Raw genomic sequence first — 6,000 nt, forward strand, 5'->3', positions numbered from 1 at the left:
AATAAAGTTAAGTCAAATATCTCTTAATCTCCCTTGCGATTCAAGGTTTCCCGTGGTCTGGTGGGCAAAGGCGAAGCGCACAAGCCAGAGGTCCAATCCTGCTAAGGTTACGTAATTTGATTTATTCAGGAGCGAAGTAAAGGTAAGTGAATACATATAGGGTAGCAAATAGTATTTCTATATATAATACTTGCACCTTTAACATCAGAATTCGCTCTTTAACGACGTTGAAACAACATTGAAATGTACAATGTTGATTCACTTTTCATCCTGGACTAATATTCAACGTGGTTGCAACTTCGCGAGTACGTCTTTTCAACATTGATTCAAATTGACATAACCTGCTGGGGATCATATATGTGATATATGAAAATAATGATAGGAGAACATCATTCATTGCAAATCGTAACCTAACGAATTGGATTTTATGCCTCCAATCCAGTACCCAAGCTATGCTAAAATCCTAAGAACTTTTTACACTTTAGAAAAAGGCCTAAGCGTCAGCTGGCTATCCATCCCAGTCTCGCTGGATCTTCCTCAAGCTGGAAAGGTGGTCGCAATCCAGAAATATGGCAGCTTAGCTCAACGGCTTCAGTTTGATCATATTTACCGAGGGTAGAAGGGCTGTACGCATTAATCAGGAGTTCTTAAATGAAAGGATTGAAAAAATCAGAAAACCTAAAATGCTCCTTTTTCAACATTAATAAACTAATACTCTCATTTTACATCCCGCGATGTTAACCTCGTTTAACCACAAAAAACATGTGCTTCCTTTAAGCAACATCACCAGTGAATCTGCATCAAAGACCCAGCGTCAAACTTGTGTAACAGGGCCATACTTTCGTTATAAACAACAATCTGGAGTGTCTAATCAAAACTCAGTTTACATCAGATCCCAGCTTACCAGTTTGTCGAGGTTGCAGCAATTATGTCCTGGGACGTGACCAATTGATCAGACTACTAGGTTAAAACAAAATCATGTTCTGCTACCGGGTCTGCCCTATGGCTCTGTGGCTCAGTCGTGGACAATCTTCTCTAAAAATAAAATAACTTGACACCTCTAACTTAACCCCAGATTCCATCATCTATGTCTGGGCTGGAGCAAAAGTCATCAGTCATTACATTCAATAAAATAACCTTAAAAGCTTCATCAAAATCTATGAAGCACTTGAATTATCCGCGCGAAAATGATGATAGAGCAAACACAACACCAAAAAACTGGAAAAAATTGAAGAAATGAGGGATAAAAACAAGTTGCAGAAGAAAAAATTTTACATTTGGTAAGAAAATTTACGTCATTGGAGTCGCAATGGAGTGAGAAATAATGTAATCAAGGTGGTTGCCAAACTAGCCCCATTTCTGATCAAAAATTAGATACTCGCGGAAAATTAGATACACTGTTACTCACACTTTTCTAGTTCGTACAAAAAAGTAAGAAGAAATCGAGCAGTATACTGAAAGATGCGACAAAACATTGCGCACATAAAGATCTTTATCTCGATAATATAGTCAAAAAACGAAAATTATGAAAAAATCGTGACCAACAAAACTTTGGCAAACATTTTCTCCGAATATATCAATTATCCATGAAACAAAACATACATCAATATGTTGACATTACTTGTGACAGAGTGCGTGTGAAGTTTGAACACGATCGTGTGATACGTAACTGAGATGTAGACGCATAACTGCCATTTTATACACAAATTTATTGATTTTCAGTTTTAGATGAAAAATTTATACTATAAAAATTTTTCCGGGACGAATCATACATCAAAATGTTCATGAGCAGTCAAAAATACGTGTGTCAAGTTCGAACTAAAGGTGAGGGTGATATCAGAGAAATAAAAGTAAGACTCTATGTGAGAATTCATACTTGGGAAATTTGAATTAGTTAAATAACCGATAAATGTCGTAATTCACCTATAATCTCAAAAAAAATTAGAAATTTATTAATTTTCAACAGCGCACTGGTTGTAATAATTTTAAGCATGAGGGTTTAGTCGTTTCTCAATTAGGTGATTAACTATTACTACCGCAAATAAACTGTGATTTTCACCCTAATATTTTAAGTTGACACTTAATTGCGCAGCGGTTGTAATATTTTCAAGTATTAGATTTATTCGTTTTTAAATTGAGTAACTAATTAATAACTGCCACAAATAAATTTGGATCTCCACCAAAATCGGTGGAAATGTTTTTACACCTGAGTATTGGCTGTAATAATTACAGGTAAACAGGTATAGGAAACCTAAACCTACATACCTCTTGTTTTAGGTTTTTCGTAAATGTTTTTTAGTGATACGTGAAACAGTTTTGAATTCTTTGAAAACAATTATCGAAAATTTGCAACTTTAATTAGTGAGAATGTTGCATTTAAGGCTCTTGAAGTTAAGTTTCTGCATTGAAGTTCATGCAGAATTAGTTAGGAAAGTTTTCTCTTTTTTGCCGTGATCTTGCTTGGCTGTGTAGGAGCGGCTTGATCGGCTTCATCTAAATCTTTCGGGATCAGAATTTTTTTGAAGAAGTGGACGCATGTTATAACCATAAATCGCGGTGATGCGGCTAAGCAAAATGCGAACAATATTTTTTAACTTGATATTTTAGCGCTGGTATTTTAGCCAGGATCTTTTTAAACGAAATAATGGAGGTCGTAGGAACGTTATTTTTGTTTCCATCAAATAAATTTCCTTACGTTCAAAATAAATATTAATTGTCCTCATTATAATTAACGTGCGCGACAAATAAGTAAAAAGAGTTTATTTATTGCATATTTTAACCCTAATGATACTCACAATTCTGATTCAATAACACGGATTATTCGCGTGTTTCGAGCGACACCTCAAATAATATTTATATGATAAACAAATTGAAGTTTCTTCATTGATTGTTCGGATCTTACAAAAGCCTTTCGTCGATTCAGTTGTGATCAAACAATAAATTGCCAAGCTTCAATGGTTCCAAATATATACGTAAATCTGCAAGCATAAAATTGTGCACACGATTCACAGTCAAGCCCTTGTACTGAAGCGCTTTGAAATCATTAACAAAAAAGAGGCTACACAACAGATTTTTCCATTGCCTTTGGAAATGTTATGACTGTCACTCGTCGCGACATAATGGATCAACATCAACACTGGATTTTCTGGCACGCTTTGGCACTTAGTCTTATGAGTGTTCAGTGGATATGAGCGACCATGTAGCAGGTGAAAAACCCGATCGAATGATCAGGATATTTTTTTTAAGATACTTCAATATACTGATTCAGGCCGGGATTCTGCTGTACTCTAATTTATTTCTCGCTTTGATTGGAGGAACCATGTTTTCAACTGAACACTCCATTGTCTTTCACCATTGTCTTTTTCACCATTGTCTTTCAAGTTTCATTCATCGATAAGATGTCATCCTAAAACTGATAACATAACTATGCTGAATGAAAATCTACCTCATTTTCATTCAAATCAATTAACCAATCTTCCAGTGATAAAATAGTTTTGAATTTTTATGCACAGAAAATAAGTAAAATGCAATTACTATGGGCAAACTTTAAACTTGATGCCTAGAACTTAAGGCGTGTATTACACAATATGAATGTATAATATTTAATCTACAAAAAAAGTTCGTTGGGTGGCGTAGTGCACTGCAGAAGACGGTTAACTTCTCACGGCCAAGCGGTCGCCGAGCAGGGAAGTCGTTCGTCACTTCCGTTCTTGGAGCTTTCCCCGTAAACACCATTTGTTGGGGAGCTTGGCTGCTCAGATTACAATGTTTTTGCCTCATGTTTTGTTAGAAATTCTAACAATGAATAAAGGATAACCAGCAACGGCATAAAAAACGTAAATTAGCTATGCTAATTTTTAGCTGTAATTGATGCGTCGACCAGAAAATTCTACTAGAGCAAAAATGGCTTGGCTGTCGGTTAAAAATACGACTGACCTGAATGTCTAGACAATATTGCTTTGAGTGCAGTCTTTGTCATAGGCATTTCTTACAAATTAATTTGTTAGGTTAGGCTTATACCACAAAATCGGACGACTTAAGACCACTATCATTCTTTTTCTTACGGAAAAGTTATAACAGGTTTATTCCAATTCTCATGAATGACTGAATGAATCCTAAAGCGTGTGCGAATCTAGAACGTAAGTAATGATATTATATGCAATTAATGTGATGCAATCGCCACAAAAAAAGTTTTTCGTGCATTTTATCTCACAAAACTCATACGAAAATGTTCATTTTAGCTCAAATTTCGGTTGAAAATTGCGTGATTGTTGCACCTGAATTGTTTCATCCTATGCAGAATAACGAGATGCAAATGGTGGAACTTCTTTATAGTAAAAAATTACACTCGAAGAGTATAATTGTTTTAGACTCTTATCATGAGGATGAGAAAAAAAATATGAGGAAAAAATATGAGGACCCCGCATTGTATTCCCATCTGTATTCCGAATTTTCTTCACACTTCTAAAAATAAAGTCATGCCTAAAAAATGTGCCTGTCCTTGAATCTCAGCAGTTCATTTTAAGGACCCAAACACTCACTCCTTGGGGGATGGATTGGCATTACGGAATCACTTCCGCCTGCCGCTCACTCAGAGATTGCACAGAGTGACGCTCCAAATCAAGTAATACAGTCGGCAGCACTCAATTCCACAACTGTGCTCCTTAAATTCAAGATCTGGAAACAAATTTCCAGCATCCGAAAAAATTTTTTCGTAGAAAAACAGATATCATTCATAGTTGAGTGCTATATATACGTTATAAATACCAAATCAAGTATCACAGATGTCCGGCTCTCAGTTACACAACCGTGCACTTTACATTCGTGACCTAGAAACAAATTTTCAACAGCTGAACACACATTTATTTTCGTAAAAAATCTGATATTATATGTAGTTGATATTATAATTGTTATATAAATATATTATTATACGATTTATGTGCCTATGATATCGTTGAAAATCTTAAAATTTCGAAAGAAGTCAACATTGCACTCCATTCATGAAAAAAATTATTTTGTGCTGCAAAATTTTTATTTCCTTACACCATGTAAAACAAATTAGTATTGGAAGCTGTGTAAACAACAAGTAATTAAGCTAGCCACAGCAATAAGTTAAATACAATCAATATTTTCTTCAATTCATTGGGAGCTCTATCTCCTGATATCAATTAAAATTCAATTAAGGCAACACGAAGTGTTCTTTCCATGTTCCGTGTGTCATTGCATATCTGAATTCAAAATAATTCACTGTTAGAAAAAACGGTGAAAAACGGTCCCACACGGGGCAACAACGGTCTAGTGGCCGGTTGCCCCGTGAAAATAAACGGTTTCGCCGTTTTTCTCAGATGTTTTACGGATTTCTAGTGTTAAATTAGAATAAGAATGGCGACGCGGTGTTTCTTTTTACGTGCCGACCGGCCACTGAAACGCCGGTAATACCGTCAACGGTAATTTTTCTAACAGTGTAATGGTTTACTGCCAGGTTATTATACATTATCTAAGCTTAGAAATTAAATCTTTCCCAGCGGTCAATTTTATCACTCGCTACAATCCAGTATCGAAGCATTGCCATATACTAAATAAATCAGTCAGTTACTGTCTCCAATTAGTTATACAAATCTCTTTTTTTATTTTAGGCGTGATAAGAAGTATCTCTTTGAATATGAACTAAACTAGAATTGCTACCTTGGCACCTTAGGTCCATTGATCTCGCAGTAAATTGTATGCATTGAAATGTCAAGCGTGTAAATTCAGCAGCGCCAGGTCGATGGTCGCTGATTTATCTCACTGCGTTGAGACAATGCCAGACTGATTGGATAGATCCAGGCCGGAATCTCTGCGCCTATCCTTCTATTGCTTATCAAATAAAATTCCAGGCGTCTCTAAGCAAGAACTGGTGCAAGTGTTAACTTGCAAATGTATTAAAAATTTAATTTGGTGAATTAATTTCTCCTTTAATGAAGCTGATGAATGGGACGCGGCCTCGCAGTTTTGTGACCC

Source organism: Hyalella azteca, unplaced genomic scaffold, assembly GCF_000764305.2.
Source record: "Hyalella azteca isolate HAZT.00-mixed unplaced genomic scaffold, Hazt_2.0.2 contig14119, whole genome shotgun sequence".
NCBI classification, from domain to species: domain Eukaryota; kingdom Metazoa; phylum Arthropoda; class Malacostraca; order Amphipoda; family Hyalellidae; genus Hyalella; species Hyalella azteca.